Source organism: Dipodomys merriami, unplaced genomic scaffold, assembly GCF_024711535.1.
Source record: "Dipodomys merriami isolate MVZ:Mamm:240054 unplaced genomic scaffold, mDipMer1.0.p SCAF_234, whole genome shotgun sequence".
Classification (NCBI taxonomy): Eukaryota; Metazoa; Chordata; class Mammalia; order Rodentia; family Heteromyidae; genus Dipodomys; species Dipodomys merriami.
Window position 1 is genome coordinate 397,193 of NW_027203760.1, and position 9,850 is coordinate 407,042.

Below are 9,850 nucleotides of genomic sequence, written 5' to 3' on the forward strand. Positions count from 1 at the left end.
AGGGGAGCAGAAGTGATGGGCAAACCGGTCCTACAGAAAGCCTCACACCCTGGTGATACCGGCATGTGCAAAGAGGGTACTACCCAGAAAAAGAACGCTGGACCAGGTGAGACAACAGGAGAGGGCAACGGAAAGACAGACAAACTGTAAAGTATGGAATATAAAAATAAGAGTCCCATAATGGGCACTAAGGGCCCTGGGTTCTAATTCTGACTCTGCCGAGTGGGCAAATCCCTGTCCTCAGAGCCTCAATTTACCCCATCTGGGGGGGGGGGATAGAAAGAAGGGCAGACTCTTCAGGGGCTGCCTTGGAGGACACCAACAGGAGGAGGAGGAGAGAGAAGGAGCCGAAGGTCTGAAGTAAAACCAGAGAAGGGAGGAGGGGGACGGGAGCATACCTAGCCCCACCATACCCAAGGCACTCACCTGTCCCACCGAGGGGACTGCTGCCGCCCCGACCTCCCAGGGATGCCATCCGGCTGCCGACAGAGCCCACACAGCCCCATGTTGGGCAGGAAGACCAGGGCCTCCCAGTACCAGAGCCACTGCTTGCAGAAGCCGCTTCTCCTTGCCTCACCGCGCCTGCCAGCACCTTCGCGCAGCCCGCTCCAGACTCTGTGCCCATGTGTGCGTCCACCTGGCAGGGCAGCAGCAGCTCCAGGAGCACAAGGGCCGAGATGCCAGCCCAGCTCCAACTTTGCTGCACTTCCACCATTCGCTGGCCAGGGAGCAGGATGCTACCATTAAGTCATCGCCATGGGGGGGAAGTCTCTCCGCCTCCAACACCAATGTCGGGCACAGTGGAGCCACCAGGCCTGCAACACCCTCTTACAGACTTCCTAGCACACACCTGTGGATGTCGACCTCCATCTTTTCAGAAGGGTTTCAGTCTACCCAGGGCGACCCTGACATCCGACGTTAGGTCTCCCCCCTCCTGAGCCGCAATGGTGCATCCTGCTCTGCCCCTGCTCCCTTACTGGGAGAGCAGTGAAAAAGTGTAGGAGTTGAGTTGTTGGGCGCTGACTGGTGCATGCTGAACCAACCGGGTGCCTTTCACCATGGGACCTCAAGCTAATGAGGCCAAAGCCTTGAGCCAAGGGTTGTGAAAGAAGAATGGATCCACCAGGCTAGAGGCACTTGTATATGGATCAACATGTTTTTAACATATTTTATTGATTAATGATTGATTGGTTGATTGATTGTGTGTATGTGTGTGCTGGTACTAGGGCTTGCTCTCTTACTTAGTTTTCTGCTCAACCACTTTAGCCACACCTCCATGTCTGGCTTTTCATTGCTGTCGTTATTTAACTGGTTAATCGAAGATAATGATTTTTGCCCAGACTGACTTTGAACCACAATCCTCAGATCTCAGCCTCCTGAGTCACTTTGATGACAGGCATGAGTAACCAGTGCTTAGCTTGTTTTTAATATTGTTTAACAAACTGCTTATTCACAGACTGTGTCTCCAGTTTCCCACCTAATCATCAGAAATCTTTAGCCCCCATTTCCTTATCTACTAAGTAAGGAGGAGTATAATGGTGTGATTTCCAGGCTTGAAACAGAGAGATCTGTTTAGCCAAAAGCAAGCCTGAAAAAACGTGTCTTCTGGATCTCCAGTGAGTCCTCCTCCTCTCTTGGGGCTCACCAAGCTCAACTGACACATTCCCAGAGATACCTGATCTCCTTGAACAAAAGAAAATCTCCCCTCCCCCACTTCTTATGGTTTTTTTTTGTGTGTGAGTCTGTGTGAGTGTGTGGGTGTGTGTATGTGCATGAACGCACTTACAGCTAGCACTCTATTACTTGAGCCACAGCTCCATTGATGGCGTGCGTGCACGTGTGTGTGTGTGTGTGTGTGTGTGTGTGTGTGTGTGTGTGTGTGTGTGAGTGAGTGTGTGTATGTATGCTTATTTGCAGATAAGAGTCTCTTGGACTTTCTTGTCTAGACCAGGTTCAAACCAAGATCCTCCAACCAGAGGCTCCTGAGTAGTTAGGATTAAAGCCATGAGCCACCACACCCTGCTGTGCGTACTTTTAACATTGGCTTGCTTGCTCAAGGACACACCATTAATGGCTGCTGTGTAACACTTGACATTGGGCTTTCCCATTGGGCTGTAAGCCTCACGAGGAGGACCATGTGCACATTTTGCTATTTCTTGTTTGGTTTTAGTAGCCTTTATTTTTTAGAGCAATTTTAAGTTCCCAACCAAATGGAGAAGGTACTTAAATGTTTTATATTCCTCTACCCCTCCGCCCACACACACTCATGAAAGAATGCATGCTAACATTGATGAAAGCTACTTCTGGTCTTTTCTGTGATCAATTGAAGAGACTCACTGACTTTCCTGCTCTGGCAGGCTTTGAACCCTGATCCTCAGATCTCAGCCTCCTGAGTAGCTAAGATTACAGGCTTGAGTCACTAACACTGAGTGTCTGAGAGATTCTTATCTCACTACATTATTAACTACACTACTTAACATGTTATTATCCAGAGCTTTATAGTGAACATTTGGGTTCACACTTAGTGTTGTGCATTCATTGGCTTTGGACAATTGTGTAATGACATGTTCACCATTGCAGAATTGTATAGAGTTTCACTGCCCTAAAAGAAAAAATCTTTGCAGCCAGGTGGTTGTGGCTCTCACATATAATTCCCAGTGGGACTGGCTTACACCTGTAATCCCAGCTACTAGTCTAAAGCTAGCCCAGTCAGGAAAGTTTGTAAGACAGATATCTCTAATTAAACACCAAAAAACCAGACAGGGCTCTGAGTTCAAGCCCCATGATCAACAACAACAACAACAAAAAATCCTTTCTATTCTTCTCTCTTTATTCCTCTTCCTCCTTCCCAAACCCTACCTGTGGCAACCACTGATCTTTTTATGGGGTACATAACTTTTTTTGCTGGCTATCTAATTTTCCTTTTATGGCATGTCATACTTATTTTAAGCAAGCCAGTGTTAAAAGTACACACACACTTTTAAGAATTACTATCATTTATTTACAAATTGCATTTAGGGTTCTGTGTGTGTGTGTGTGTGTGTGTGTGTGTGTGTGTGTGTGTGTGTGTGTGTGTGTGTGTGTGTGTGTGGTGCGCACGGCTGTAATCCTAAACTACTTGGGAGGCTGAGATCTGAGGATCGAGGTTCAAAGCCAGCCTGGGCAGAATAGTCCATTGAACTCATCTCCAATCACTGCCAAAATATCAGAAATGGAACTGTGGCTCAAGTGGTAGAGAGCCAGTATTGAGCAGAAAAAGCCAAGTGAAAGAAGCAAGGCCCTAGCACAAAAACAAACAAAGAAGGTTGTTTTTCCACAAACCAACCTATCACACACCAGGCTTTTTAGCAGGTGCTAGGATTCAATGATGGGCAGGCAAATGGATCCCAGTCTCACATAAATCAATCCATGTATAACAATTGTGTTAGGTAGCAGCAAGGGAAAAAGTCATTATGGCTGTTAGGAGCAGATCTAGTATTAGAACTCAGTACTGCTGGAATCTAAGTTCAATATTCAGGAAAAGTTCCATTATGCTAACTCACTTGGGCTTTTCACCATGGGAGACACTGGTTTAGCCAATGACCCTCTTATCCCTTGTTACTGAATATTCTCTCTCTCTCTCTCTCTCTCTCTCTCTCTCTCTCTCTCTCTCTCTCTCTCTCTCTCTCTCTCTCTCTCTCTCTCTCTCTCTCTCTCTCTCTCTCTCTCTCTCTCTCTCTCTCTCTCTCTCCCCTACCCTCTAAGCAAAAGGCAGATAGTGCAGTATGCTTCAAACATGCATTCTGGCTTCAGCTTCAAGTTTGAATAGCAATTTTCAATGCATTGGTCTACACCTTGCTTTTCTTATATAAACCATCCTGGAGATCACACCATATACATACAGATTTTCCTATTCTTTTCTTCCAACTGTGAAATTTTCCATGATGTGCGTGAATTTCAGATAATGGATAGATTATGTGGAATCATTTTCAGCCGGGCTAATTAAAATTATGCCAGAATCAGTAGCTTTGTTTTCATCCTGTTCTGTAACATGGAAGTAAATCTTTTTCATCTTTTTGATTGGGCTACTCTTGAGGCTTGAACTGAGGGCCATGAGCTTTTATGTTCATGGTTAACAATCTACCACTTGAACCATACCTCCACCTTTCTGGGGTTTTTGTTAGTTAAATCGAAATAAGAGTCTCATAGACTTTCCTACCCTAAGCTGGCTTCCAACCACAATCCTCACATCTCAGCCTCTTGAGTAGCTAGGATTTCAGGCATGAGCCATTTTAAAACATGTATTTAATATAAACATTTACACTTCCTAACCCAACACCAATGGTTCATATCTGTATCTTAACATCTCAGGAGCTTTGGATCTGGAGGATTGGTGTTTAAATCCAGCTCAGGCAGATAAGTCCACAAGAAGCACATCTCCAATTAGAGGCAAAAATGCTGGACTAGAAACATGACTCAAGTGTTAGAGTACCAGCCATCAGCAAGTGAGCTAAGCAAGAACAAGAACAAGTTCATAAACCCATCATCTACAAGTTTTCTTTTGCCAGTCCTGGGCCTCAGGACCTGGGTACTGTCATTGAGCCTCTTTGTGCTCAAGGCTGATGCTCTAACACTTGAGTTACATCATGACTTATGGCTTTTTGTGAGAAGTTTATTAGAGATAACAGTCTTAGAGACTTTTCCAGCCTGAGCTAGCTTTGAATTTTTATCCTCAGATTCTCAGCTTCCTGAGTAGCTAGGATTATAGGTGTGAGCCACCGGTGCCCGGCAACAATTCTAACTTCTCTTAAAATTTCCAAGATCTCCTGGATGCCAGTGGTCCACACCATAATCCTAGCTACTCAGGAGGCTGAGATATAGGACAGAGGTTTGAAGCCAGCCAGGGTAAGACAGTCTATGAGACTCTTATCTCTAGTTAACCACAAATAAGCCAGCAGTAAATCTGTCATTCAAGTGGTAGAGTGTTACCTTTGAGTAAAAAAGCTTAGGGATAGAGTCCAGGACTTGAGTTCAAGCCTGAGGACCAGCACATAAATATGCAAGATCTGGGCAATGCTAGGCCCACGCTCCTTCATGGTAATTACAAGCTGAGGCAGGGGTCATCAGAGTCTTGACTTTAGAAGTTTAAGCTGGTGAAATTCCATTATGAATATATGAAGGCTTCATAAATTTACAGATGCTAAGGGAAGATTGGAACCCAGAAAAGTGACTGAGTCCACAGGCCCTTGTAGCCTCATGTAGAAAAGGAAGAGAAAGCAAGAGAAGATGACTTCTAAACAGTCTCAGATTGGGGAAGGACAGGGGTTATTTGAAAGTTGGCTCTGTGCACCAACAGCCAGTTCCAGACTCTGACCACACCACCAATTTATGCCGAAGGAAGGGGCTAGACACTGCAGTCCAACAGACTTGATAGCATCCCAGTACTATTTCTGTATGACCATTGCCTTGTCTCGTCCCCTCTCTGAGCCTCCTGTCTGGTCTACAGAGCAGGGAAGAATGAAAACATTAGGAGAAAATGAAGCAATGCATGATTCTGTTTTCTCCACCTCTCCGCACCCTCCATCTCATCCGCCAGGCCACATATTTTGAGATTTGAGCTCAGACATCCTTGAGCATGCTGACTTGTAGTGGCTTCCCAGAATTTGCACACAGGCCCCCATCATGCTCCATGCTTATCTTCAAAGCACAGGCCCATCACTGGCCTGCGTAGGAGAATGGCAGATCTCTGTTCCCTACAGTGGTCACAAAGCTCTTATCTTCAGAGCCCTAGCACCTGATGGCTCTGTCTCTCCATGATGGGTCCCACAGTGGACATGGAGACCAAAGGGACCCACCACCACAGGCAGTGGTCACGGAGACCTGGGTGTGAGCAAGGGGAAGGGAGGAAGAGGCCTCTAATTGCCCTCCCGCTCAGGCAGGGGTGGAAGGCAAATCCAACGGGGGTGACCACGAGGGCTCAATCTTGCTATTGTAGGGCACAAAGGCAGGCATAGCCCAGGGACACTCCTCCAGCTGCCCTCAGGCTTATGGCACCATAGTGTTCTCTGAGAAACAGAGAATCTGTTAATAAGTATGGACTGGCTGCCAACAGGATGACCATTGTTATTCATTTGAGGAATGAAATGCCATTTATTCTTTTAATAATAATAACAACAACAACAATAATAAATCACTCATACACTTTCCCGGTATTGTTTCCTTTTGCATGTCCTAGGGCTTGAACTTAGAACCTGTGTTGCCAGGTTCAGCTGTGGGTCAAGTTCTCTTGCACCAGCATATGGCAAAGGAAGTTCAGGCACTTTTTCCAAGCCTGGACTTCAAGCCATAGGACTGGGAAACAGAACAAGCCCTGGGACTGGAAACAACAAACAAACAAAAAACTTAGTTTTTGAGTTCTTCTCACCATTTTTTGGCCAGTCCTGGAATTTGAACTCAGGGTCTGGGTTATCTCATTCAGCTGTGTGTCAAGTGCTACTGTGTCAGCCTGAGACAAAGTCAATTTAAACACCATTCCCAGGCCCATGACTTCAAGGCACCAAAATAAATAAATAATGATTTTTCAAAAAGCAACCTTAAAATGTTTGTTAGGACCTCCCTGCTGTTCTTTTACTTTTTCTTTTCCTATTTCCTTTTCTTTATCTTTTGGATTCCTGGGATTTGAACTTAGGTCTGGGTTTCCTGTTTCAGTTGTGTGTCAAGTGGTAGAGCATCAGTCTTGAGCAAAAAATAAATAAATAAATAAAGTCAGGCACACCCGCCAGGACCAAGCTGCAGCCGTTTTCTCTCCTGGCCCCTGTGACTGCCGGTTCTGATGCCTCTTTACCATGTAGAGTGAGTCCGGGAAGAAGAAGCTGGAAAAGGGGGAGAAACTGGACTGCCTGGTACAGATACCCCACGAGCAGGGTTTCTTCAGTTATTGGCGTGGCAATTTGTGAATGTTATCAGGTATTTTCTAACATAAGCTCTAAATTTTGCTTTCAAGGACAAATACAAACAGCTTTTCATGTCGGGAGTTAATAAAGAAAAACATTTCTGGAGGTGGTTTTTGGCAAATCTGGCTTCTGGTGGAGCTGCTGGAGCAATATCCTTATGTGTAGTATTTCCACTGGATTTTGCCCAAACCCGTTTAGGTGTTGATATTGGAAAAGGTCCTGAAGAGAGACAGTTCAAGGGTTTAGGTGACTGTATTATGAACATAGCAAAATCAGAAGGAATTATTGACTTATACCAAGGATTTGGTGTTTCAGTTCAGGGCCTTATTGTGTACCGAGCCTCTTACTTTGGAGCTTATGATACAGTTAAGGGCTTGTTACCAAAACCGAAGGAAACCCCATTTCTTGTCTCCTTTATCATTGCTCAAATTGTGACTACATGTTCTGGAATACTCTCTTATCCCTTTGACACAGTTAGAAGACGTATGATGATGGAGAGTGGTGAGTCTCAGTGGCAAAATAAAGGAATCTTAGACGGCTTTATGAAAATATACCAACATGAGGGAATTGGTGCATTTTTTCGTGGGGCCTTCTCCAACATCCTTCGAGGTACAGGGGTGTTTTGGTGTTAGTGTTATATGACAAATTTAAAGAATTCCTTAATATTGATATTGTAGGTAGTTCATCAGGAGTTTGAAAAATGAATGCATTTAAGTTATTAGGCATAGAAACCACAGCTATGTGATAGTGTACTTTGATGGTGTATTTTGATAGTGCTAATTGTTTAATAAAGCATAAGCTTTTCAATAATTTAAATATTAAAAATCAGATAAATGTGAATTTCCCTTCTACTTGCACTCAGACATTTCAGTGAGAAATTTTACTTTTATGTAGTATATGATTGCTGTTAATTTAAAATTATTTTCTTACATGTATGATAAAAATTAAATTATATAATGCTGAAATCTAAAAAAAAAAGTCAGGCACAATCCCCAGGCCCTCACTTTATGACCCATGACTGGCAAAGGGGGAGAAAACATAAAGCAAACATAGAAAGTTGGTTGAGACCTCCTGGCTATTGTTTCCTGCCAGTCCTAGGTCTTGAATTCAGGGCCTCAGTTGCCCAGTTCATCTTTGGGACAAGTGGTAGTGCGCCAGCCTAGGGCTAAGAAAACTCAGGTAGTTCCCAGGACAAGACCCAAAACTGGGAAAGAGAAAATGCTTCAGGACTTGGAAAGGGGTGAAATATGTAAAGCTTTTATTGTGACCTCCACACCGTTCATTTTACATTCCTGGGATTTGAACCTAGGGCCTGGGTTGCCCAGTTCAGAAGTAGTTGAAATGGTAGAATGCCAGCGTAGGGCAAACAAATCTCAGGCACATTTCCCAGGCCCTAATTTCAAACCCAAGGCCTGGCCAAACAAAAATAAACAAACAAAAAAAACACAAAAAAATTTATTGGACGTCCCTCTATCCTCTTTCTTTTCATTTTTTCTTTTTCTTTTTTTTATTGCAATTCCTGAGATTTGAACTCAGGGCCTCAGTTGAATTTGTTGGGGTGTTGGTGATGTGGAAGAGAGAGTGCTGGACTTGAGCAAAAGAAGCTCTGAGTTCAAGCTCTGGGACTGGCCAAAACAAAACACCAACAAAAAAAAATCCACAAAAACTTTGTTATGATCTGCCCTACATTCTCTTTCTCTTTTTTCTTTCCTTTTTTCTTTCTTTCTTTTTTTGCTACTCCTGGGATTTCAGCACAGGGTCTGAGTTGCGCTGTTCAGGGTCTGAGTTGCATTGTTCCCTCAGTATTTTCACTCCATGGTAGTGCTCTAAAAGTTGAGCCACAGCTCTACTTCTGGCTTGGGCTAGCTGTTTGGAGACATGCTTTTTGTGGCCTTTCCTCCTTCCAAGGCTGGACTCCCACTGAGATCTTCCTGATCTCAGCTTCCTGAGGGAGCTAGAAGGAGCACCACTGCCCCATAAATGACAAAACAAAACAAAACAAAAACATAAAACGTTTGTTGGGACTTCCCCTCCATGTTCCTCTTTTTTCATTTTCTCTTTATTTTTGTGCCAATCCTGAGACATGAGCACCAGTGCTCCACATACGAAAACATACAAAAAATATGAATGAGACTCGAGGAGAAAACAAATGAACACCCCTGTGTCCAGCAGACTCCATCCATCTTCAGTTCATACACACATGTCCAGAAAGATACTCTAGTTTGTAAATTAGAAGATGATTACCAGGGAGAGTGAGGTATTTGGATGTTAAATAGATTTTAATTTAATATGGAAGAGATTGTGCACTCTCTATAGCTAAAAGGAATTGTAAATGTCAGTCTAGAGCCAGGTTACTATGAAAAACTTTTCCTGAGGTTTGGAAGGTACTGTCAAGCAGGGAGGGCACTGATATATAATCTTAATAATATAAAGTTATCAAATTAATATATGTTATATATTATATAAAATATAATAATTATAAAATAATACTAAACCTATATTTATGTATAGCAAAATACATAAATATACTTAATAAAACTAAGTATATTATAATATAATATAAATGTATACAATATAATTATATAAAATATATTAAACTATGTCATATATTAATTAATACACATTAATATGCTTAATGTAATATTAATATATGTTATATATTTAAAGTCTGATTTTGTTGCCAGAGCAATACTAAAAACCTAGACAGCTGCAAGGCATAAGCAAATTATATTAGACCTCTGATACTTTTATTTTGTGTGTACTCCTCTTCATTATTTTATTGGATTAACTTTTGGTATTGAATGTGTCTTATATGACTAAAAGGTATGTTTCATAAAATCTCATTTTCTGGCATTTTGAATGGTGCCTGTAAGCTTTTACTAATTTCTCAGACTAATTGAGCCATATATACTAGTGTC

At 42.9% G+C, this 9,850-nt stretch overlaps 1 pseudogene; it reads left to right on the forward strand.

Moving 5' to 3' along the window:
- The first annotated feature begins 788 nt into the window (after positions 1 to 788).
- LOC138835372 (ADP/ATP translocase 4 pseudogene) lies at positions 789 to 7,629 on the forward strand (annotated as a pseudogene).
- The last annotated feature ends 2,221 nt before the right edge of the window (positions 7,630 to 9,850 follow it).